Below are 26317 nucleotides of genomic sequence, written 5' to 3'. Positions count from 1 at the left end.
AGTCTCCAGAACCATGAGACATAAATTGCTACTGTCTAACAACCAGCCAGTCTATAGTGCTTTGTTATAGCGGCCTGACTGGACTAATACACTAGCACTTCCTTCCCGAGTACTCCCACTGTAGAATATGGTAAGCAGAGTATGAGGGGGATGCTCAGGGAAAAAAAGAAATTGGAAGACCAAAAGCATTAGTGAAAACCCACATATATCCCTCCTCAGCTTCTTTCTGGGGTTTAGTGTTCCATATGGGTTTAGAGAAAAACCAGACTATCTCCCATGAAACATCCTATCCAAGAATTTCTGTTAAATGATGATCTGCGTCCTCGGCTAACCCAAGGATTTCCTAAGGGTCTTTTGAAGGACATGTTATTTCCTACTGTATGTAATATGAGGAAAGGGAGGGGTCATACAATTGTAAGCTATAGTACTGTTAAAGGAAGTGTTGTGGTTTGAGGAGTGTGGTGAGTTCTAGAAGCCAAGGATGTGGTGGGGTTGGCTGTCTACAGGAACTGGGAAGTGGAGTTATTTTTCAAGGATCAAATTTATAATAATTGATTGTTAGTCTTAGGATGGGTAAATTAAAACTTGGGCAATTTTAAACAGTCCTCTTATGAGCTTCGAGACCTTCTAGGAACTGCAGTTGAATTTTCTGTAGCACGACAAACCACAGAAGCAGGCAGTCTCTCCATTAAGCAAGGGTGGAAGTAGCAGTTTGGTGGAGAAGAAATTTCTCTTGTAATCTTGTTTCCAACGTAGGGCTTTTCTCTAGTATTTTGAGGTACCTGATGCTTGTGAAAGTAAAAAGGAAAAGTGTTCAAAAAATGATAGCTATTATCCCATCAGTTGCTCCATCTGGAGGCACCCGTTTTCCTTAGGCTTTGATAGTTAAGGGTAAGACTGAGTAGCAACGTTTTTTCTGTCTCTAGATCATGAGGCCTGATCTACTAGCATCTAGAGTTTTAGCTTTTGGTCGCTGATATACTAGCTCCTGAAGGCCTTCATAGCAAAGCTTGCATATTCTGCAGCTTTTATGTTCCTGGACCATTGGGCAAGTGAAGAAGACTCTCCAGGAAAGTGGGCAGCATTCCCACACATCTTGGGGCTTGCCAGTGTATCATTGGCTATCTCCTGTGGGCGGGCCACAAGATATATTGCTTAGTAGTGCCACGTGTCACTTGTCCATGTGGCCAGAGAAAGACCTCTTCCCTCTCTCTGTTTCCTCTGCCTCATGGAAGGGCCAGCGTCAACTGCCTGCTACACACGCAAACACACACTGACACTGCATACACTGCATTTAAACTGGGAAGTTTAGAATGACTAAAAAATTAAGGGCATTTATTGGCTCGAGTCACTTAAAGTGAGTAAATAGGATATGTTTTAAACAAGGCTGTTACATTGTGCATCAATCATTTCACCAAACTCCTGGTTTTGTTGTTGATGTTTTCCAAACTGCCAGTGTTGGCTTTCGCCCAAGACTGCTGACTCAAAGTGCTTTGATCAGCTCCTGAGGCACTGTGCCTTTTCTTCCACAACCAGCCGGAAGTGAAAACATCTCTCCTTTCCCAGAAGCCTTCGGAGCCATCTCCTGTTGTCTCACTGGTCCAGACTGGGTCATGTGCCTATCATTGAACCAATCGCAATAGCCTGAGAGATGCAGTTCACTGATAAGATTAGGTTAATCAGGACCTTTTATAAGTATTTAAACCACCAACCATTTTTGTTATTTTAAAATAAAATACATATTGAAACTCAAACATTCTCTTCAGTTTAGAATAGTTGAATTTTTCTGAATTAGAATACAAAAGAAATCTTAATTTTCTACAAGTTCCATAAAATATTAAGTAAAGCATAAAAGACCAATTTGGTCAAATTATTTTGTAAAAAACATATTGTGAATGATGTTGGTTGAGACTACTTTCCCTGGGGACTTTGAAAAACACTTTATCAAATAGATGCCTGGTTCACCAGATATGACCTATGTGAAATCCTGCTTTGATGCTGGAGGATAAAACAGATCAAGTCTCAGAGATCCTTCCATCTCTACAATTTGAGGAAAATACATAAGAAATATTTTGTATTCTTCCTACCACAAAACAAAAAGCCAAACTCTTGAAACACCGTGTCTTAATCTTACAAGCTCCTGTCACAAAATACTACAGACTGGGTAGCTTGTAAGCAATAGACATTTAGTTCTCACTGTTTTGGGAAGTCTTAGATGGAGGCGCCAACATGACCACGTTCTAGTGAAGGCCCTTCTCCTGGTTCATAGCCAGTGCCTCTTGCTGTGTCCTTACATGGTGGAGAAGCTCAGGTTCTCTCCTTAGCCTCTTTTATTGAGCACCAATCCCATTCCTGAAGGCTTCCCCTGTATGGCCTGAGTGCCTTCCAAAGCTTCCACTTCCTAATACCATCGTCTTTGGGAGTTAGGATTTTGACACATGAATTTTGAGGGTACACATTCAGACTATAATAACACACAGCTTTTCTTTTATTTGATGACTTGACACTATAGTCTAAGATAGTAGATAAAAGCAGGAGACAGGAATCTAGGTGAACAGATTTCTGATCTCTGCTCTGCTAGGCACTTGCTGGGTTATTTCGGTTAAATCATGTCACCACTCTTAGCCCGTTTCTGTGGCTATGAAATGTAGATAATAATACTTCTTTTTGTTTTGATACCTCAAGTTGCCATGAGGATCAAATACAATAGTGTAAATGTCCTCTCAAAACTGTAAAGAAGTTTCTGCACAAGATACTTTTATTACCATCATTAATAATTGACTTCTAAATTTACCCCAAATAAATTTATAGTGTTGGTCAAGTTATTTAACATCTTTTACTATCATTTTTCCTTACCCAGATTAATCTCTAATAGCTCTTCCCACTTAGCTTTGGGATCTTTGAATTCTATTTTTTTTTTCCTAGTAGCTATTGACTACTTGTCCACTGGACAGAATGAAGGGGGCCTGGCTGGTTTATAATAGCCAGATTTGGCCAGTACTGCTGAAGGACAACTACAGCCATATCTCTGGTGGAGTTTCTTGGAATTTTAATGATAGTAATTACAACCAATGTAGAGTATTTGTTTGGTGCCCTGAGTTGGTTTATTTTTCACATGCAGGCTTGGGTGTGCCTAAGCTTATAGGTTAATTTGTGGACATACTTGCTGAGAAGCAATGGATACAACTCAGAGAACTGATGAGTAAGCCAACGGCATTTAATTTGTGGCAATTTCAGGAACAAAACTCACATGTCTTAGTCTTTATGGGACAGGATTTGTAGTTATCATTTTTTTAGTTTTAAAGAAATAGCGACTTGTTGTGAAAATGGCCTCTAAATCTAATGTGGAAGGGTTGCCTTTTTTGGTGGGAAATTTTGAACTATTTAGATGGACAAGAAAGTGAAAAAAACAGCTACGAGATTTCGGACCTTGAAACTGTGAACCATTAGGTTTGGGAATGAAAGAAATGTTACATGAGAATCTTGACTGTGTGTTCATTCGAGACAGAGCTCTTACCTGTTAATGCCTTCGACCGTAAGTACGGATTCCTTTGGCAGAGATGATGGTGATGATGACAGCTACTCCCTCACAATACCAGCAAACCCTTGTTACTTGCTTGTTTTCCTCGGGGCCTTAATCTAATTATGTGCATTCTCTCCATTGATCCTAACTCTAATTTCATGCGATGGGTACTGTGATTATTTTCTCTTTGAGCATGAGGAAGAGGAGGCACAGGGTGGTTAATTAACTGGCTCAAAAACACAGAGCAAAGAGATGGGCAGAGCTGGGATTCAAACCCAGATGACACTGAGAGCACACTTACCCAGATGGACATATACTATCACTTCATGTCACCAACAGGAACAACTTTTTACAGTTCTAGGCACGTCACTTGTTCACTTATTTGATCCTCCTTGCAGCCCTGTGCAGTAGGTACCATCACCATTACCAGTAATCATATAGATGTGAAAACTAATGGCCAGAGAGGGTGAGCTCCAGAGCTTGTGCTGGTGCTATCAGTCATAACAAAATAATACAAAACAGTGATGGAAACAACTTAAAAATAATAATAACAAGTACGTGTTGAGAGATTTTTACAAGCCAGCTGCAAAATGCTTTGTAAGCATTATATGATACTAGGTGTGTGAATAGTTCCTTTTTTTTTTTTTTTTTTTATAGGCTCTACACCCATTGTGGGGCTCAAACTCATGACCGTTGAGTCTTTGAGTTGAGACCAGGAGTTGGATGCTCAACTGACTAAGTCATTCAGGTATCCAAGGTATAAATAGTTTTTAATTCCCATTTACACAGGATGAAATCAAGACTAAAAAAAAAAAAATTAAGAAATTGCCTATAATCTCATAATTTTGAAAACTGGGAATCAAGATTTTGCAGACTGACCCCAAAGCCCATAATTTGAACAGTATTTTGAACCATGTTTGGTTCTGGATTTGGAACAGGGCATTATGAAATGTTGGTTATAACCATGACATTTGTTCATTTATTCAGGCAACAAATATTTGTCAGAACTCATGTATTGTGTACCAAGTGGTATGTCCATGGCTTCTAGGAGGCTTATAAAATAGTGCACAATATTTCCTTAACCACGGAAGGATGAAGAAATGGTGGCAAAGATGTTTAATCAAAGGCAGGTAGATTGTTCTAAGACTTGATCCCAGAAAACATTTAAATTAACTGATTTCATTTTAAAATGTTTAACAGCAGCAAAAAACTCACAAAAACACAAATAAAAACGGATCAGGGTAACTTAAGTTTAAATCCTTCTGTAAAGAGTCTCCCTTACCCCCTTATTGCAATAACTAAGTTGCTAAATCAAATGAAATTACCTAGTGCAGCATTTTGAAGCACGTGGAATAGGTTCTCCCACTATCTTGCTCGCAAAGTGAGAGCTGATTGGATAAGGCCTTGGTCTTTGCGGTGAGAAACTCGGTGGGAGCCATGAGCGATAACAAAGATAGAGCCAGTCACTTGGGGACTAGAAGTCACAGGCATCCTAGCAAAAGGGACTTTGCGTGATCAACCTTATCCTCCCTTCTCCTGTTGACCTTTTATTTACTTCTGATGTTTTCTACCTGTTTGAATGCCCTGGATTTTTCATTTCAAGGAAACTGACTTCTTGGCAGTTATTTTTCCATTTAGTCTGGATGAATGAGTCTAACTGTCTTTTTCTTCTGAATTTTAAGAACAAAAATATTCCCTGATTGTGTACCTGGTGTGAATACACAGGTTCGATTAAACTTTTGTTAACTAACTGGCTGGCAGAGTTGGGCTACCTGGTTAAGGGTGTGTATCTATCTACCTTCCTCTTAATTTCTAAGAATGTGGCATTTTCACAAGTACAATAGTGTCTTCATAATAGTAGGTTTTCAATATACACTTGCTGATTTGGAATTTAAAATTTTTAACTGGCATATAATTAACATACAATGAAATTCACACATCTCAGTTATGCATTTGATGAAGTCTGCTGATTCTTTCTAACCTATAAGTGCTGCTCCCCCCCAAAACAGAACATTTTCATCACCATGAAAGTTTGCTCATGTCTTTTCATCAAGTCCATTCCCATGTTTGAATTCAACCACTTCCTACTTCCATTGCTCGTTATTAGAATTCTAGGTCAATGAGGACATGCAGTATATTTCTGCATGGGGATTGTTTTCCGCATCTTAATGTTTTTGAGTTTCCTTTGTGTTGTTGCTTGAATTTGTACTTCACTATTTTATTACTGAGTAGCATTCCATTCTAGGGATATAATACCATTTGTTTTACTGATGGATAGCCAACGGTTGTTTCCAGGTTTTGACCCATTGGCAGTCTAGTACAATTGTTTGCGTGGATAATTTTTATTTCCTCTTGGCAAAAACCTAGGATGGAATTTCAGGTTTGCAAAGAATGTATATTTAACTTTACAGGAACTTGCCACATGGTTCCTCAAAGCCGTTGCACCACTTTACATGTCCACCACTGTGAGAGTTCCAGTTGCTCCACATCCTCACCCATATTTGGCATTTTTAATACTTTAAATTTTCTTCATTATGGTGGGTGTGAAGTGGCATCGTATTGTGGATTTAATTTGCATTTTCCCAATATTGAACACTGAATGGTGCTTTAGCCACTTGCTTATATTCTTTTGTAAAGTATCCCAGGCTTTTGGTCTTTTAAAATTTAATTGTACCTTTTTTTTTTTTTTAAGATTTTATTTATTTATTTGAGAGAGAGATAGAGATAGTGAGCGAGAGAGAGAGAGAGCATATGAGCAGGGAAGAGAGGAAAAAGCAGGCTGCCTACTGAGCAGGGAGCCCGACGCAGGTTTATCCAAGGACGCTGGGATCATGACCTGAGCCAAAGGCAGACACTTAACCGACTGAGCCACACAGGTGCCCAAATTTAGTTGTCTTTTTATTCTTGAGTTGTAGGACATGTTTATGTGTTCTTAATATATGTGCATATTTACATGGCCTTTCAAATATACAGACAATATACATACATGTTTAAAGATATTTCTCCTAGTTTGTGGTTTGCCCATTCATTTCCTTAACAGCATCTTTTGATAAGCAGCAAAGTGTCATTTTGATGAAGTCTAATTTATCAAATTTTTCTTTTATGGTTATTGCTTTTTGTGTCCTGGCCAAGATATCTTTGCCTAGCTCAAGGTTGCAAAAACACGCTCTTGCGTCTATGTTTTCTTTTAGAAGTGTCATGGTTCTGGGTTTTTGTTTGTTTGTTTAGGTCTATGATCTGTTTAGATTAACTTTTGTGTGTGGAGTGAAATAGGGACTCAAGTTTGTTATTAATTTTTCACATAGCTATCTGTTGTTTCAGCACCATTTGTTAGAAGGATTTCTTTTCCCCATTAATTTGGCACTGTGGTGCAAAATTGATTGACCTATATGAGGGTCTATTTCTTGACTGACTTTTCCATTGCTTTAATATCCTATGCTAAGTAGCACAGTGTCTTGATTATTGTGGTTCATAATAATTCTTGGAATTGGGTAATACAGGTCCTCCAGGTTATTCTTCTTTTCAAAATATATTTTGTTATTCTAGATCTATCATATCCCATCTAAGGTTTAGGATTAACTTGCCAATTGCTCAAAAAAGCTTGCTGGAATTTTGATAGGGATTGCATTGGGTAGACAATATAGGCAAACATGGGAGAATGGACAAAGAAACACTATTGAGTCTTCCAATCCATGAATATGATATATCTCTCCATCTATGTACATCTTTAATAACTTTTCTCCGCTGTGTTTCATAGTATCTGGTATAACATTTTTGCACATTTTAATTAAACTTTTCCCTAGATATTTTATATTTTTGGTAGTATTGTACATTGCATTTTCATGCTCCGATCGCTATTGTTAGTATATAGAAATGAAATTGATTTTTAATATTGACCTTGTATTCTGTAACCATACCAAATTCACTTATCAGTTGTCATTTTTTCTGGATTCATGGGGTTCTATAGGTACACAATCATATTGTCTATAACTAATTACAGTTTTACTATTTTTTTCAATAGTTATGTCTTTTACGTATTTGTCTTCCTTTATTGCACTAGTTAGAGCTTCTCATGTAATGTTAAAAAGTAGTAGTGAGAACAGTCATATTTGCCTTGTCTTCAGTCTTAACCTTTAACCATTAAATAATGACATTAGCTATGGATTTTTCTTACATACCTTTATCAGGGTGAGGAATTTCCCTATTATTCTTAGCTTGCTGAGAGTTTTTATCATAGATCAGCATTGCCAATTTTTTTTTTTCTGCTTCTACTTAGATGGTCTTTCCCCACCATTTCTTCTGCTGTGAATTACATTGATTGATTTTCAAATGTTGACCCAAACTTTCATTCTTGGAATAAACCCATTTGGTCACGGTGTGTTTTCTCTTTTATGTATTTCTGGATTTAATTTGCTTGTATTTTGTTAAAGATTTTTATATCCATCTTCAAGAAATGTATTTGTAATTTTCTTCTCTTATAAAAACTTCATCAGATCTTGATTTCAAGGTTATGTTGGCCTCATGAAATCCTCTTCTGTATGCTGAAATAAGATTTTGGTGGATTAGTATTATTTCTGCCTTAGTTATTTGGTAAAATGCATCACTGAAGTCTTCTGAGCCTGAAGTTTTGAAGTGAGAACATTATTGCACATTCAATAAAAAGTGAATTGTATTTATTTATTGCTGGGATAGCTTTCTAAGAGATGGAACAGGACATCTTGGGCATGTCTCTCCTTCCCCTGCCCTGTGCTGCCTCCAAGGAGAATTTTAACACCGCCTATATCCCTGAAGTACCCTGACTCCAGCTGATCCCTTGTCCTCCTCATGAATTGTTTTCATCCTCCTCCATACTGGAGAAGTCGCCCTGTGGCCTGAGTAAATGGATCGATCAGACTGAGAAAGGACAGGGTTTGCTGTTACAACAGGGTCAGGTGAGAAGCACCTGGGTGGCTCCATCGGTTAAGCATCAGACTCTTGGTTTCGGTTCAGGTTATGATCTCAGGGTTGCAGGATCAAGCCCCCAGTCGGGCTCTGGCCTCAGTGTGGAGTCTGCTTGAGATTCTCTCTCCTCCTCCCACTGCCCTTCCCGCTCATTCTCTCTCTCTGAAATAAATAAACCTTTCAAAATAAATAAATAAATAAATAAAATGGAAATAGGTGGGAAAAGGTGGCCAGTGTGAGGAATTGCAGGGACAATGTACCTTATTCTCATGGAGGCCTTTCCTCCAGGTAACTAATTACCAGACTTAGCAGCTTTACAACAGATAATACCTCACACCTTCTGTGAGTCAGGAAGGCAGGCATGGCTTAGCCGAATTCTCTACCTCAGAGTTTCTCAAAAGGGTGCAGTTGAGGTGTTAAACAGGGCTGAGGTCTCATCTGGGGCTCAACCGGAGCAAGATCTACTTCCAAGCTTATGTGGGTATGGATGGGATTTAGTTCCTTTCAGGAAATATGGGCCTCAGTTCTTTGCTGACTGTTGGTTGGAGGCTCTTCTCAGTTTCTTGTCATGTGGGCCTCTCTACGCGGCAGTTTCACGAAGTCAGCAAAGGAGAATGTGTGTAGAGAGTCTGTTGGCACAACAGGGGTCGCAATCGCATGTGACATAGTCGTGGAAGTGACATCCCCTCTACTTTGCCTTACATTATTATGAGAAGCAAGTCAGGTCCAACCCACTGTGAAGGGAAGGCAACTACACAAGGACATGAATACTAGGAGGTGGGGATAATTGTTAGGTAATTACTAGAATCTGTCTACTACACATGGAGCCATTTCAGATTTTCCTATATCAATTTTGTTAAGTTGTGATTTTCAAGGAATTTTTCATTTCGTCTAAATTGTCAAATTTATTGGTATAGCGTTAGTCATAGTATCCTCTTATCTTTTTAAATACCTGTCAAGTGATGTCCTTTTTTAATTTTTTATATTAACTATTTGCCTTTTCTCACATTTCTTTTCTTGATTGGTCTTCTGAAGGATTTATCAATTTTACAAATCCTTTCCAGGAACCAACTTTTGACTTTGTTGATTTTTTTTAATATTTTATCTGATTTCCTAACTGTATTGTTTTCTCTATTTACTTTCTCTATTCTCTATTTCTCTATTTACTTTCTTCTTCTTCTTTTTTTTTTTTCTATTTACTTTTGGTTTAATATGATTTTGTTTTTCTAGCTTCTTTAAGTAGAAGCTTGGATCCCTGATTTTTAATTATTTTTTATTTTTTAATAGATAAGATTTTCAAAACAATGTAATTATGTCAGTACATTCCTAGGGCTCCCGGCAGGGCTTTGGAAAAGGCCTATGATTGAGAAGCTGAAGCTTCCTCAGGCTTGCAATAATCCACTCCTTCTATTACTGCCTTTCATTTATTTTGAGAGGCACATCCCACCCCATCCCCCAACTTGTTTTAACATCTCTGGAAATGGAACATGTGCTATAAGCTGAGGCATCTTGTAATTGCTGTCAGCCAGGCAGAAGTCACGGCACAGTCATTGTTGCCTACGTGTGTGCATGACTTTGGGGAGGGCTGGCTGTTCCCACTGTCATCATTTCCGCTGAGCTGTATGCAGTTTTGTACCTACGTTGAGTTTCAGTGGTAAACACTGTAAAAAGGATTACGTTATGATTCAGCGCTGAAACCAAAAGATAGCATATGTTCAGAAAAGCAAGAAAAGCCAGTAAAGTGTAGTGTTAGTGAAGCAAATGTTGTAGGAGGACTGCTCATAATTTGGATGTTTTCCTGTAAAGCAACAACCAATTTATTTATTGTGTTTTCCCCTTTATGTATGCATAATAGTAATATTGGAGAAAAGCTATGTCTAACTCATAATTAAAACAAAAATTTTAAGTGATAAGAAGGCAATGAGCCATTGTTTAATTGGTAGTGCTTTCTTTTGTCTGCTGTGTCTTACAGTTGATGGTGACTCCAACTGATGAAATATTAGGTCATCATTTAATTCCCACATAAATGTCCATGAAGGGACCAACTATTATTATCCATTTTTAGAGGTGAGTAAATTCAAGCATGGGGTGTTAACTTGTTCAAGGTTACAGCTAGTAAGTGGCAGATCTGGGATTAGAATTTTGGAGTATGGGGCTTAGGTCTGTGCTCTTTACTGTGCATTATATTGTCGTGGTACATGAGGGAAAGGGAGAAGCAGTTTCTCTTTTGCGTTTCTCATCAATTAAAAATATTAGATTTTCCAGACAACTGTGGCCTTGTCCTTCTCTTCATTAGTTCACCACCCATGGAGAAAACCTAAACTTCTGAAAATTCAAAGCCTTCCCTGATCTAGCCTCAGCCAACTCTTGCTTGACTCACGCCCTCTAGCCACATGGAACTATTGCTTCGTGTGTCCATACCAAGGGCGTTTTTCATCCGGCCTAGCATTTAATTGATCTTCCTTTTACTATTACAAGCCTTTATCTAGTTTTTGCTTATCTGAAGTTATTCACGTTAACCCCTTGTGTAAAAAAAAGTTGATCCAGGAGGCCTAACAGCTCTAGTTTGAAAGGCCTGGTGGCAAATGGTCCCTGGTTTGCCTCTGGAAATGTGGATTTCAGGAGGGCTCCAACCATTCCTGGAGCTGATAACTATACCAATAATATGGTTTATGCTGAGCACCTGCTCTCCTTCTGAGAGTCTGGAATGCTGGTATGTTCTAGGTAAAGGATGTCTCTGTGACTACCCCCAGGAAAAATCCTGGGTCCTATGTCTCTAACAAGCTTCCCTGGTTGGCAACATTTCACACTTGCTGGCACAACTCTTCTGGGAGATTTAGGTGGATCCTGTGTAACTCGGCTGGGAGAAGACTCTTGGAATCTTATTTATGGTTTCCCCTAACCACTATGCACATTTCCCCCTTGTCAATTTCTCTTTGTATCCTTTCCCTGCAAGAGATCATAGCTGTGAGTATATGCTGAGTCCATATGTCCTCCTAGAGAACCATAAAGCCTGAGGGTAGCCTTGGGGACCCCAGGGCAACCCCTTTGCTCGAAATCCCTGCCCATGTCCTTCCCCTTCCCTCTTTACCTGGATAACTTTTTCCAGAATCTCCCCCTCATCTCCCTGCTGTATTTTTATTCTTCCTTGGAACTACTGTAGTATCCTGTGGCAGTGTCTATTACCATACTTATCATATCATTTTATAACTATAGGGACACTGCCTTGCAGTCCTTTGGGGTTTTTGAGAGCACAAACCGAGTTATATTCATCTTTGTATCTGCACATCTGTCACACCGTGTTGGTTGATTAATATTTATTGAATAAATGAATGCTGTGGCCAAGCTGGGATGTCTTCTGATTGCAGGTAACATCTGTAATAAAAATAATTGAGACAGAAGTTTGGAATGTGCTTCAAGAATTTTTTTTTTCTTTTTGCACATCTTTACCTACAGAATTAGTTATTAAATTGTTTCCTCATTCAATAGACACTTAGAAAACTTGTGTCTTTTTAAAAATTTTTAAATTTTTTTATAAACATATAATGTATTATGAGCTCCAGAGGTACAGGTCTGTGAATTGCCAGGTTTACACACTTTACAGCATTCACCATATCACACACCCTCCCCAGTGTCCATAACTCCACCTCTCTCTCCCTACCCACCTCCCCCCAGCAGCCCTCAGTTTGTTTGATTCTCTTATGGAAAAAAAGTGTTTTTATGTTAGATGGGGTTCAGGGTATTTAAAAAGAAAAGAAAAAGACTAAAGCTTGAGTTGATGTTAAGAAAATTAGGAGAGGAGTGCCTGGGTGGCTCCATTGGTTAAGCCACTGCCTTCGGCTCAGGTCATGATCCTGGAGTCCCGGGATTGAGTCCCACATCAGGCTCCCAGCTTCATGGGGAGTCTGCTTCTCCCTCTGACCTTCTCCCCTCTCATGCTCTCTCTTTCACTCTCTCTCTCTCATTCTCTCTCAAATAAATACATAAATAAAATCATTTAAAAAAAAAAAAGAAAATTAGGAGAATTAAATGTAGGCCATAGCTGTGTCCTCTGCAAAATGGTGTTAAGGATACTGTTCTAAACCCACGGTCACGACAAAAAAGGAGTCTGGCGTGATGTTTTGAGAGAAGGTACAAGGCCATTCCACATATTTATCAGTAACTGGTGCTTCATTAGTTCCAATGAAAATACATCTATCTTCTTGCGTGGATTCCCCATTGGCTAGAAACTTACACTTTTATTCTGGGACAGTTCATTTCCTGATACCTTCATAAAGGTGGTATTTAGATTTATTTTTTCCCTTCATTCATTGTTTGCTAATGCCTTACTTTTCCCTCCCACAGTTATATAATCACCTTGCTATTTTTAATACTGCTTTTCTGACAAAGCCAAGTCTAAGCTTTAACAGATACATTTCATATCTTGGAAGTTGCCCCAATGATTCACTCTGCTATGAACTGAATATATTATACATTTTTTGATTGTTCTTACTCTTAAAAAAGATATTGGGTTTCCTGAGATGTGATTTTTCAAGTTAAAATTAGAACTAGGAAAAGACACCCTCCTTGGGGGGTTTGGGAGGTAGGGCATGTGTAGCCAGGAGTGGAAGTGGTTGGTAACTCAGGACAGAAATAGTGTCAGCTAAGCTCAGCCAAAGTTGTAATTACATCTTGTATTTTCCATTCACAATATGGATGGATATGTGGTAACGCCGGGTGCGGAATTCATCAATTTCTGCATGGTTCAGTTTGTTAGGATTTAAACTGATGGCGGTCTGTCCAAAACATCCCCACGCATACTCTTCCCGGATGTTAGTGATCGTTATCCCGTGAAGGAGAAAATAGTGCTTGGGACCCTGCTTTTGGCCATATGAGGCTCAGGAATTAAATCCCTCTAGATAAGCCCTTCGTCCTTCTCTTCCTTTTGGCTTCTATACCAGAGTTGCCTAAATCATATACCATTAAAAAATTATGTCACGTGATGCACGAGTATATTATGGATTATTTATTTCAGCATAAGGAAAAGCAGATTATTTCATAATAGCCCAAATCACGGCCAAATAATTCAGATGTAAACTTGTAGAAACTCCTGAGAAAATCTTTTAAAAAACATTATTTGAATTTTGGTATTGCTCGAGCCTTCATTAATTTTTACCAAGATAAAGAGTTTATGTCTAAGTCAAGTCTATCATCCACAGGACACAGGAAAACCCACAGAGGCTAAGTAATAAAACTGCGATTGGCCATGAATCGGCAGCCTCACTCCCAAATGTGTTTGCTCTGCGCCCTGTCCTCCTCTCTCTCGCTGAAATAGACCATAGAATCTTGAAATGATCGATTTTCTAATCAGAGGCTTTTTCCCCTCTTTAAACATATCAAGTCAGCAGACTTTTGGTGACGCTTCGATTTTAAATTTTTAAATGTAAGGTTTTCTTTTTTCGCTGGATTCATGCACTGGCCCGCATTTTAGTTTTGTGATTCTATTTACCGCTACTGAAAGATCTCTAAGTGGTATATAGCTTAGTATAATCCTTCTCAGAGATATTTCTTCTGATAGAGTTTTCACTGCTTACCTTTGTACTCTTTCATAATTCCTGTCTTCAAGATGTTTCCTTTATAAAAGAAACAACTTCCTAAAATTCCGATATGGCCACATAAAATTACAGTTTCACATGGGAACAAGAGCTGAGCCAGACTTAGCAATTGAATGGTGACGCTAATACAGCATAATAGACGAGTGATGCCATCAGTCTGCTTCCTCACTTCTACTGTTTCTTTTCACTTGTTATTGCTCAACTCGGTCAAGAAGCAGGAACAAAGCCCTATTGTATTAGCATAGTTTCTCTCCTGCAGGAAAACGGCTAAACGTTCAACATCTTAGTGCAAAAAATAACTATTGGAAGAACAAAAGAATCAAAATGAGAATCTCTAACTCATGCTTGAAGAAATATTCCAGCAATGAAGTTCAAGCTGCATTATTAGTAGGAAGCCGATTTCTTTCCGACCCTAAATGCTGGTCTGTGAATTAGAAGAGGTAAAGACTATTCTAATTATTATTGCCCCCCTGCCCCAAGATTTCTTATCCCTGCCTTTACATTTCTGATTTCTTATGAGAATTCCAGCCCTCTGAGGTAGGCAGGCTGTGGGCACTGACAGCCCTGGGAAACTGAGCAGCGTCTGAACACACAATGATTGATCCTTGCTCTAATTGAGATGGCTTGGAATGAAAAGTTACCGTATGCGAAAGATGACTTATTTTCAAACAACAACCCGAACAGTCATATTTTCAAGAAGACTCGGGCTTGGTAATCATCATTTTTCTACGATTGCAATATATTCGTAAGTGTTGAAAAAAAAAAAAAAAAAAAGCCCGCACTGGCAAAAGCCTAATTGAAATGTAAAGATATGCGTCTGTTATTAGTGTAGTCAAGTTATTATTTTTCACCGCTTGTTTTATTAACATACATCTTGGGTTACATGTTGCTTTAATCTTCTTTATTAAGATGAGCTGAAAGGTCCTGTCGTTATTTGTCGTTTCGATGCCTCAGGTTCCATGTTTTGTTCTGAATTTTCTATGCCAACTTCTTTTGACGTGAAAGTGAAATATTGTTGTTTGGGTAGATGTGCGAATGGGTCTAGGGTGGGTGTTTTGTATAAAAACAATCACAGAAAATCAGTTGTGTGAGCAAATTCTGTCTTCAGGCAAAATAACACTTTTGCTGCAAATGCCATCCCACGGCAAATGTTCTCTGATCATCGCTTTCTCTGGGCTAATGTGATCCTTTCTCATCGCTTCCCCTCCCTGCCATGCCCCCCAACTCCAATAAAACTGGAAATACTATGGTGCAAATGGAGAAACGCACATACTTCTCCTTTCCAGAGGCGCTTTTATCGAAAAGGGAATACACCACAAACTGTTTTACCACTTTGACTCGGCTTCGGTAAAGAAGAAAGAGTAACTTCTCGGTTTGCAGCTGATCTGTGCTTTGGCGGTTCACGGGGCATCATGGTTATAAATGTGTTAGAAGATCCCGGGAGCCTTGCATGATTTTATTCTCTTTTTCATAAATAAGTAAAAACGCATCGGAAGGCATTCGTACTTCCCAAGGAAGGCACAATTAAAGAAAGCGGAGAAAAAAAACGAGACCTAGGATATGGACTCCGCTTTCTGCCCTGGGAAGGCAAACACATTCACTTTTCCTTGTTGTTGTTGTTTGCTTTTTGCTTTTCTCAGTCCTCTGATTGAGTAATGACAATAGTTCAGTAGGAAAGCGCACAGAAAGGAAATAATGCCCCAGAGCACATCAGTAGTAAAAGTAATTAGTTCATTGTTAACATCAGGGTGCAGTTAACAAGCACACAGGCCCTGCTTTCTGGCTAAGCTGCCACATACTAGGGGAGTCAACTCCAAAGTAAAAATGATTTTGTGCGGAAGGAAGGAGAGCGGGGGATTATAAGCTTGGAAAAGACTGAATTTGGGGGTCGGGGGTGTTTTTCAAAAGCATAATCGGAATCTGCAAATGCAGCCTCGCCTCCCGGATCTGGTCATTATGCCTCACATGTGTATTCAGAGCATGTCCGCTCAGGAGAAACACAGAGACGCCGAGAGAAAGAGAGGCAGTGAGCGAGCGCAAGCCAGCGAGCGCGGGAGACGGAGCGAAAACCATTATTATACACAGCACCTAGGGAACACGAGATCTAATTGGAGAATCAATAACTGAAACCCCATTTTAAATATTCTGCTCTATTAATTCTTTAGGTTAATAAAAACTGCCCGCATGATGATATTTTAGGATATAGATATTCAGAGTTGGATTACTTTTGACAAGAGCGTAAGGAATCTATTCAAAGCTGATTTTCCCCCCTTTTGTTCACTGAGGACCTGCAGAATCTAAGATAAAAATGGCAGTTGTCCTGAGGGCACCCTGAGGCATGTCATTAAAATCGGAATTTGATCCTCTTTTCATGGTTACTTGGGACAATCAAGCACAGGAAACCTGAAAACTCATCAGTTTTCCAAAATATGACATGCCCTTGACTTTGTCAGGATTGCTGGCATTGAGCAGCCCCGGCTATTTCAAAATCCCTTTAGATGTCACTCTGTCTTCAAGAATGCACGCCGCAGAGCTGGTGCGAGAGATGAGTCGCCGTGCCTCCTCTTGGCGCCTTCGTCCCGTGGAAGCTCTTGCTTCCCTGCTTCCCATCAAAGACAAATTCCATCTCAGTCTTCCAGCAAAAGGCCTGGGCTTTGAAAGAAACGGAGTAATTTACTAATCGCAGTTAAGGTCAATCTGAGAAGTGTTTTCAGTGTACCCACCCGTTCGGGCATTCCAGGGAATGGGTAACTTTGACTTTTACAGTTGCAGCGTGTGGTAGATCACGGGACCACGGAGAATCTCCGAGAGGACTCCTTGCCATGGAAGATTTACATGGCTTGTTGTTGGCCATTTGGTTTTGTTTCTTTGCTCTGCTTTTTTATTTTAATTTGCACTGATTAGGCTTCTTTCATTTTTTTGGTTTGAATTACGCCAAGCTGGAGACTCCACAAAACTAGAAATCTAGCCAACTTGAGTTGTGAGGAAAACGAAATGTGTATTTCACGAGGAATTCTTCAGGCACTAAAGTTCTCCTTTAACTAAGAAAGTTTCTTTTCTTTTCCTTTTTTTTTTTTTCCCTTTTTTTAACTCACAAATTCTTAAATGGGTCTGTGAACCAAGGCCTCTTCCCACCTTCTACCCTAACACTTTTTCCAGGATGAATGGTGAAGAGAGACCCCATTTCTGAGCCATATGCATTGCCTCCACCTGGGAGACATTTGAATATTCCCAGCCCTGAGGACAGCATTTTCATGCAGAAAGGCTAAAAAACTAACCCCAGGACAAACAGGAGGCTTTTCCAAGTGGGGAGCATATGGGTTAGCTATTTTGTCCCTTGCCTTAAAAATGACCTTTGCTTTCTATGAAGGTGAAAATAAAAAAGAGATTTGGCTACGGAGGTTTGCCTGCCCACTAGAGCCAGCTGCATTTTGATAGCTGTGGTCTGTTGCAAGTATTGTCAGTTCAAGACCGTAAAGGGGACAGTACGTGACAAGCTATACTATACCTTACGTGTACCATAGAATGAAGGTAGTTCAGCTTCCCTGGCAAGTCCAGAAAATTCTTGTTGTGCTTAGGTCTCACACTTGGGGTACCCTGTTGCTTGGGTAGAATTTCACTTGATGGAATTTTGATGGGTCAAAGCTGGTGTAGCAACAGGAAGTTTTTCATGAATTTCACTTTTTTGTTGTCATTCATCTGCTACCCATCATACTAAAACATTCACCTTTGGCAGATGTGCATAGGAAGAACGATTTCCACAAATCATATCATTCCACACGGCCAGTTTTTTAGAACTTTTTGTTAGACTATAGTTCCAGTTCTCAAGATAAATAAAGTGTACAAAGAAGAGGGACTCCTAGGGAGCGAGGTCTTGTGCAAATCTTTGATATTGTGTCTTATTTACCAACCGTTTCATGTAAACGAACCTACTTCTCTTTTACTTGGCTTTGGTCTATAGCTTTGCATATGTTTTCCTTCACACCTGGAATGCCTTTATCTTTCTCTTCCTCTCTACATGCTCTGCCCCCAAAATCCAGTTCTGAAATCAGCTCCTGCTAAGACCTTTTGTTGATGTGTTCAACTTGACAAAGACACACAGATGTGTTTCTCATTTTGTCATTGGTGTGATATTATAGCTCATAGTTTATCATTGCAGAAACTTTAATATATTGTAGGTGAACGAATGTGCCCCAAACCTAAAAGGAACATCTTATTCTAACACCTTCTTTTGTCTGTGTTAACATCATCAAGGAAGGGACTGCATGGACCAGTTAGACCTCCTGTGTATCTTGATGAACTCTTTTCCCGGGTGTGCCATTGGACATAAGCAATCAAGGCTACCATCTTATGGCAGCTCCGTTAACTCGCTCCGTTATGTCCTGTAGGGTGCACAATATGGTGGCTAGCGCAACTCAAAAAGTTCTTTTAGCTCCTCAAAGTAGTACTGAGCACTAATTCCCTACAAAGCACCTGTGATAACATGATAATGATAGACACGGTACTCTCTGGTGGTCACTTAGAGACTAGACCAGAGCTTGGCAAACCATACAGCCCCAAACCTGGCCTGCTATCTATTTTTTAAAATAAACCTTTGTTGGCACCCAGCTCAGCCCATTCACTTGTCTAGATATTGTCTGGTTGATTTTGTGCTCCAATGGCTGAGTTGAGTAGTTTAACAGAGACCATATGGCCCACGAGGCTAAAATATTTATTATCTGGCCATTTACAGAAAAAGTTTGTTGACCTCTGACCTAAATCTTTGCATTGTGTAGTAGGAAGACAATTACTGGCTTAAAGCATAATAAAGACTAATATAAAAACCAGACCAAATGAACTATTAAAAGATAAATTACACAAATGTACCCTCTTGGACAATTTTAAAAGGCAGCTGCTTGCTATAAATAAATATTTAGGAACTTGTATTTTCAACAGGAAAAAAAAAAAAGCACAAAAAACCAAGGCCTAGAGATGTGGGGTTATCACTCCTCAACTCTACTGAGAACAAGCACTGTTCCTGCAACTTCTTGTAAGGCAATCATTTCATGTATTTATTCAAATAAGTACTTGTTGAGGGCTTGATTCGTTCCAGGTACTGATGCCTGGAATGCTGCACGGTAAGCCAAATGGAAGGAAATACTTTACTCTCCAATTCTGTATGAGAAAGCTGAGTATCTACAATAAATGGTAAGCTAGGACCAGAACCAAATCTCCTGACCTTGCACTGTGGTCAAGTATGCTCAGGTCAATAATCATGCCTATGAGATATGCAGATTGGGAAAAACAAAAACAAAAACAAAAACATTATACAGATTCATGAAAAACATGACTTTTCTCTCTGGTGGTAAATTTATTGGTTGGTGGTACCATGTCTGATTTTCTTCATCAACATCCATATATGAGCTCACGGAAAGGGCAATCCCAGTGTGAGGCTGTATTGACATTAACTAGCTGTATGACTGTATTCTCTGAACTTCAATTTCCTCAGCTGTACAATGGGGTAAATCATCTCTAACTTGTCGATGATGGAAGGTAATGGGGGAGGGCGCTGTGCACGGAAACTGAAGATTCAACACAATCCTGAGCAGCAGAGGTATCTGGATACGGATTCTTACACAGACTAACAAATATTCATGGAGTATCTCCCGTATGCAGTCTCGCCTGATACTGTTCCTTTCCAGCTTGTGACCTGCTTGCTTTATTCCTAATTTGCTTAGTACTTTTCTTCATTGTGAAAAATCGGGAGCAGTAAGATTGGCCTAACCGAGCTGTGGTGAGAATTGTCATGAGAAGCTCGAAGCCATCCAGCTGGGCGCCTGCTCCGTGTAAGGGGTTCAAGAGATGTGAGTGTCCTTTCTTCTGTCTGTATCCTCTTGACCATTAAGGTGGTGTTACCACAGTATCAGAAGGCACATCAAGTTGTAGAAACACGAGAGGGAAGAGAATGACTGCATATCTTACAGGTACCCAGTGGAAGTGGTCCTACTTCGCAAGGTGATGGCCTTGGTGAACAGGGCATGAAACTCCATCATGATGAAAATCCGTTGGCTTGTCCCTTCCAAAAATCTTGTTTCTTTGTCCTGGTTTGAAATTTGAAGGCAGAAGAAAATCCCTCTTATCACCTTAGTCGCCAGGAGTGATGGGACAAATTGGGTATACAAACACTATGTGAAGGTCGGGTAATTATTCTAGCAAGGTGGGGGAAATATCTCAGTAGGGAAGGAAACACTCCCTTTACCTCTTCTTGATTCTGAAGCTGAAACTTCTTCTGTGCCAGTCTGCTTTAAAATCCAATGGCACTGCTGCCGGCTGTCGTCGCGTGATGTCAGAGAAGGTGCTGAACACTTAACGAATTCAGGGGTGTGTTTCCAGTGATGAGAAGTGCTGTCTAGTGTTAACAGTGTCAGTCTGAGAGAGACTTGAAGGCACAAAAACCTATGTTTATGTAGGTTCTCATTCATGTCGGGTGTTACACGTATTGCTTTTGATGAAGATGTATGATTGAGTTACTGGTTATGACATCTGTTGAGAGATGGAAGATTACCACGGGTGAAATGCGGCAGAGTAAAGGATGGAGTGTGAATGAAAGGTTACATGCACTGATGTCTTGTTTATTTGATTTAGGAGTCTGAGATAGAATTAATCTATTTCAGTTTTTAGCATGTTAGGAGAACTATCTTAAAGATATGTTTTCCCGTACATAACCGAAAGGTATCAAAAGAGGCTTCAGAAGGAAGATTTAATTCAGTTTAGTTGCACAGAAGTGTGTGCTGGGGGGTGGGGATGAGAGCCGGGACTCTGTTCTTAGAAAAAAGCCTAAACTGCTTTCACGTGTCTTATTCTGTTTCTATTCATGATACTACAGTGCAACAGGGAAAGCCAGGTTTGGTTTTTTTGTTGTTGCTGTTGCTTTTTTTTTTTTTTTTTTTTCATGAAGTTTAAATGTTTTCAGTGAAAACCCATTTTATCTGTTATTTTTCTGGAACAGTGTGACTGCAAACCAAAACCATCATCTCTGAACACAGAAATTAAAGAATGAAAGGGGCTATAAACTGAAGCTGAACAGTCTAATTTCACTGTTGCAGTTAATATGGTGAGAAAACCCTCAAAATCACGGGTATTTAAAGGGCAGAAAATAAATGCAATGTTTGACTTTGAATTCTCTGAATAGCACCTGGGTTTTGGCAGCTGAAAACGATGCTAGAATTCACAAGGAAGAACCGAAATTCTCTCAGAACGAATCATGCTCTGAATGTACGCACTTTCTTTCCCACACTGTTTGCTAATTCTACTGTGCTAAAGGGTAAGCTGGGCACATTACTGCCTCCATTTTACAGATGGAGAAAGAGAGCGGAGTTCTAGACGGTCCCAATTTACAAAGTGGGTCAGGGACAAGGTCACAAATAGAAACTTGAACCTCCTCACTCCCAGACTGCAGCTCTAGTCACTGAACCAAATTCCCTCTCTCTGGCCCATTCTAAATGCATTCGTTTATTTGCATCTGCAAAATGGAACACAAGTGGCCCCAAATAAGTGCTCCTGCTCTGGCCTGGGTTGGCTTCCCACTCCTGACCGTTCTGGAAGAGACCTCAAGACTCCTTTCTGGTTTCTTCTAGCAGGACTGTCTGCCGCAAAGTGGTCTCCCCGACCCTGAAGCCTAAGTGCTCCCTTTTATTTTGGACTGTATTATAAAATGACTAAATATTCCTTGCTAAATTAAAAAAGAATTTTTTTTTTAAAGTGGAAACAATTTTTTTTCAACTATGCATGTCTTCACTGCAGAAAATTTTGAAAGTAGAAACAAAGTAGAAGCAAAACAAAATGTCATAGTTTACTAGGACATAACTCTTATGAAAAATAAAAACATCTTGATTTTCATTTTTAACTAATTCAGATGCTTTCCCTTTTTGATTTAAAATGGAAAGCTTTTACTGTATATACGCCTGTGTGGATATGCGTGCATCTGTCTTTATAGACGTATATACATATACACATACACATACACAGAATCAAAGAAAATCTTTATTCTTTCCTACTCTCTGTTACTATGACTTTTTCTCAAATTTTCTATCCATTGATGGGAAAGAGAGGATGGTACTGCTATAAATGCCAGCCGGAGGACAGTTAAGTCAGGCAACCAACTATCCTCTTTTGAATTCCAGGGCACATGAAACCAGCCCTAATAAAAACTCCATTTTTCTTTCTTCCCCTCACAAAGTAATTTAAAATTGCATTCATTTTAGGATTTCTGTTGAAACACACAGAACCAAAGGCCTGAAACTGTCTATCGGAACAGCCTGGAATTTAGCGATGCCAGCCTTGCTCAGTTGAGTGCCTGACTCACTGGGACCACCCCCCCCATCCCCCACCACCAAGTGATATGCCAGAGGGCATAGACGAAATTTGATATTAAGGCAGACTATTGATTCTTTAGATTACCTCCTAGGGAAAATAATTATCATTTAATCTTTGTATGGGTGGATTTTTGTATTTTAAGGTCTACTTTTTTGGGGGGGCAATAAGAGAAATATTAGTTTTGATCCTCAAAGTTCTTGTCTCTGATTTTAAAGGGATATTGCTTTAGTTCTCTATCCTTTATGGTATCAATACGCTAGTGGAAATGGTGACGAATAAATCCCACAGAAAGTAGTTAGAGAAGATCAAACATAACCTTCACTGCAGACATAGACTTGCCTATTCTTTTTTACTCAAAAAAAGATCCTGACTTGGAGATGCCCTCTTCTTTCAGAACAGAAAGCCAGCATCGTCTTCTCTTCTTTCACTACTATTTACGCGAAAATAAACTTTTACTGTGTTCTATAATGGAATGCAAACTTTGATAAAGAGGGGCAGATTTAAATCACAGACCTAACTGCTTTATTAAGTATATTCTTAACCAAGTATCATTATAAAAGCATAAATAATACGTATGTTTGGTCACTGGAGAAAGAATATTAATAAATTATTAACTTCTAATAAATGAGACTGCTAAGAATTTTAACATAATTTAATCTCACTGCTGTGCATTCAGCTGTACCGTGTGAATAGATTAGTCCCCCGCTTCAGTAGTTGGGGGGGGGGGGGTCAGTTCATTTCTCAATGCCACGAGCAGAGATTCAAAGATATTTAAGAAAGATTACTCTTTGAAGTATATTTCATTTACCCTCCTTAAAACACATAAAACATGAATTTTTCACTTAACTTTTTGGTGTCTTTGAAACTTCTGAATGCTACCATTTTACCTGCAATATCCTATTATTATTATTATTATTCCAGCTCGAGTTTTCCTGACAGAAATAACTTAGTACCTCGGCTAGAAATGTTATCAGGGAAAACTTGATGCTAACGTGGCAATTGGGTAATGAGGGGTTTGTAAACCGAGTCAGAGTATGTAATTCTCCTCATAGGTTGCTCTCTCTCTAGATTTTATGACTTTAAGTACTTCATGATCAGTAAATAATAAATTCAATTTACCGGATAGAAGTTTTGTCACTTAGAAATACTCACTTGGAATATATATTTCTTAATTGGCATCAATGGCACATTTCCCAGGAAGCATAACAAAATGGATCATTTAATAGATGCCCAATCTCTCCATCCATCTATCTATCAGTGCGGCACACGATGTTTTGACTTTAATATGGTAATTATCTCAGGCTGACTTCAGAGCAGGAAGCTGCCTCCCACACAGCAGTGCTTAATTACTTTAGACTTCAGCTTGCCAAGTGAAAAATTGACTGTTTTTTTGCACATTGCATGGAATTGAAATGATTTCATTGTCATTTTGGTTGAAATACAGCCTGACATCAGCATAGAATCATGGGAAAGATAATGCAAAATTTCTCTGAAATTCTAAAATGGTCTGAAAGCTGCCTTATTTTTTTATGAAGCGGCATTTCATTTCCAGAATGTTAATGAAGATCCACTTCATCTTGAGAGAAGCAAACTTTTAGGAATTCACTTCTGTGAATAATTCCAGCGGCAACTCCATAAAGGGCAAGGCTCCTAGGTAGCTACAATTGAATGTGCACTTTGACAATTAGGGGGCAGAAGAGCAATTGGAATTGGTGTTGACATGATCAGTGGTAAAAATTGTCAGTTTGGGCATGCAGCTAATAAAACTAAAGCAGTAATAACTGCCTTATCCAGAGAATTTAAGAAAGTGCACCCTTATGCAGATTCTGCATAATACTTTTAATGTGCTGTTGCACTAAACATCGGTACAATAGAGCAGCAAAGTGAACGCAGGCTATGTTTGGGTTGAAATTTATTAGAATTTCTTTTTTTCTTCAGATTGCAGCTGCCAATCACATGCTGCTAATTGAATAATTTTCAAGATACCAAAGGCAGATTTCATGAATAAAATGTCCACAAAAATGTTGGATAGAGGGAGAAAGTAAAATTAGGAGGGGAGGCATTGGTATAATGGAGCAAATCATACCCAAGCTTTTACTTTGGCCAGAAGCGCTCGGCAAGTAGCACTGACACCTTTGCCATGTAAACCGCAGGGGAAAGTAATTAAATTTAACAGAAGCTGCCCTTGATTTAAAGCCACAGGGGAAGTAATTAAATTTAATAGAAGCCACTACTTCTAAACAAAGATATATGGTATTTCTCTCACCAAATGTTACCTTATTTTTTTCAAATGTGCCTATAGCTTCTGGTAGCCAGCTTGTAGAAACCAGTTCCAGAACACCTAATGGACAATACATGATCGGAATATTAGCGGCCATACTGGTCAATCATCTGATGTGAGCGCATTGACATTGCAGTTCCCGAAGTGGCGGAGTGCTGCGCTCTGCCCAGCCTGCTCAAAACCAACCCCTGGCCTTGCGATGGAGACAAGACATTTTGGGAAAAACATCGGCTTGCAGCATTAGGGGCAGCTTTGACGGTGCATCTGCTTCAACTGTCTCCCAACCTCCACCCCTGGGGCTGCCGTTATCTGGTTGAGCTGATTTAGTGTGCTAGCTTTGGAAGAAATAAAGTTCTCCTTTCCTGAAATGCATGCTTTGGTTATCAGGGTTCTCCGGGCCAGGCCCCAGAGGCCGGCATATTTTCTTCCACCTTAGACCAGCCCAGCTCTGTGTGAGATGCTCACTGAAAATGGTGGGGCCTCTCACCAAGCCATCTTCTCCCCAAGCCTTCTACCTGGGCTCTGACAGCCTCAAGGAAAAGGTAACTTGTAATATTTTGTGCAAGGATGCCCTGCTTCTCAAGTCATGCATCTTTGGGCTTTATCCTGAACTCATGAGGCCCATAATGGCCAGAGCCTGGGCTGCTCCTGTGTTCCTTTCAGCTTTGCATTAAAAAAAAAAAAAAAAAAAAAAAAACCATAACAAATAGATATATATATATTTGTTTTATATATATATATATATTTTTTTTTAACTCTTTTTACTTAATGGGATTGGAAGGAGTAGTATTGATGGAGGGTAAGAGGATTCGTTTCCCTTCCTAAACTTAAGATTAAGAAAACCAGAGATACCCTGCTTGCTTAGGGCCTGTGGGTGACAAAGCGGTGGAACGGGTGTGATCCATAGGAGAGGCCTCAATGAAAACTAGTTGTTGAAACAGTCTTGATCTGAATACCATGTAGTTTAGAGAGGCAGAGTGATGGACAGCGGGACCCTCTGCCTAGACTTCTTGAGTTTGAATCTTGTGCTGTCCTTCTAACTGCATGACATTGGCAAGTCGCCTTCTTGCATCTTAGCTTCATTATCTATCAGGTAGGGACAGTAATGGTATCTGCCATCCAGGAGCGTGGGAAGGATCAAGTAGGCTCCATACACGTAAAGTGCCCAGAACAGTGCCTGACACACCATAAACACGGTCTAAATGTTGACCCTTATTACATACAATATATGCTGGATTTCATTGCCCATTGATAGTAACAGTTCCGCGTCATACCCAGCAGCATAAAAGAATATCCCCCATGGTTTTATTTGAATTCCATACTCCAAACTACATTGTAAACACGGATCCTTGTATATTATGTTTTCAGTGGACTCTCTCTGCAGCCACAGTCCCTACTGCTTGAGTAGAAGAGTGATGGTGGTCTAGTTGGGAAACCGGGGTGGGAAAATGCGGGTTGGAGGTATTGAGGAGATGGAAGAGAAGACAGGGTTATCTGGGAGGTATGGCGGTGTGAGAGGTAGGCCAGTATATCTTGTTAAATCACGAACAAAAGCCCCAATAGTGCTTCCCTTTACTGTAGTGGATTATGTCAGTTTCCCTGGTTAGCTCAGAACCAGCACCA

General features: G+C 39.6%; 1 long non-coding RNA gene across 1 annotated transcript in view; it reads left to right on the top strand.

The window, feature by feature from the left end:
* LOC309842199 overlaps positions 1-25062 on the top strand; it is a 28252-nt gene extending 3190 nt beyond the window's left edge. Inside the window, exons 3-4 of the long non-coding RNA XR_014299553.1 lie at positions 21047-21151; positions 24716-25062. This is a non-coding gene — a long non-coding RNA (uncharacterized lncRNA). The remainder of the gene's footprint in view (positions 1-21046; positions 21152-24715) is intronic.
* Positions 25063-26317: the final 1255 nt, after the last annotated feature.

The sequence above is a fragment of the Mustela nivalis genome (genome assembly GCF_964662115.1).
Source record: "Mustela nivalis genome assembly, chromosome: 10".
Classification (NCBI taxonomy): domain Eukaryota; kingdom Metazoa; phylum Chordata; class Mammalia; order Carnivora; family Mustelidae; genus Mustela; species Mustela nivalis.
Note: the sequence above shows the minus strand (reverse complement) of the source record. Positions and strands in the feature narration are given on the sequence as shown.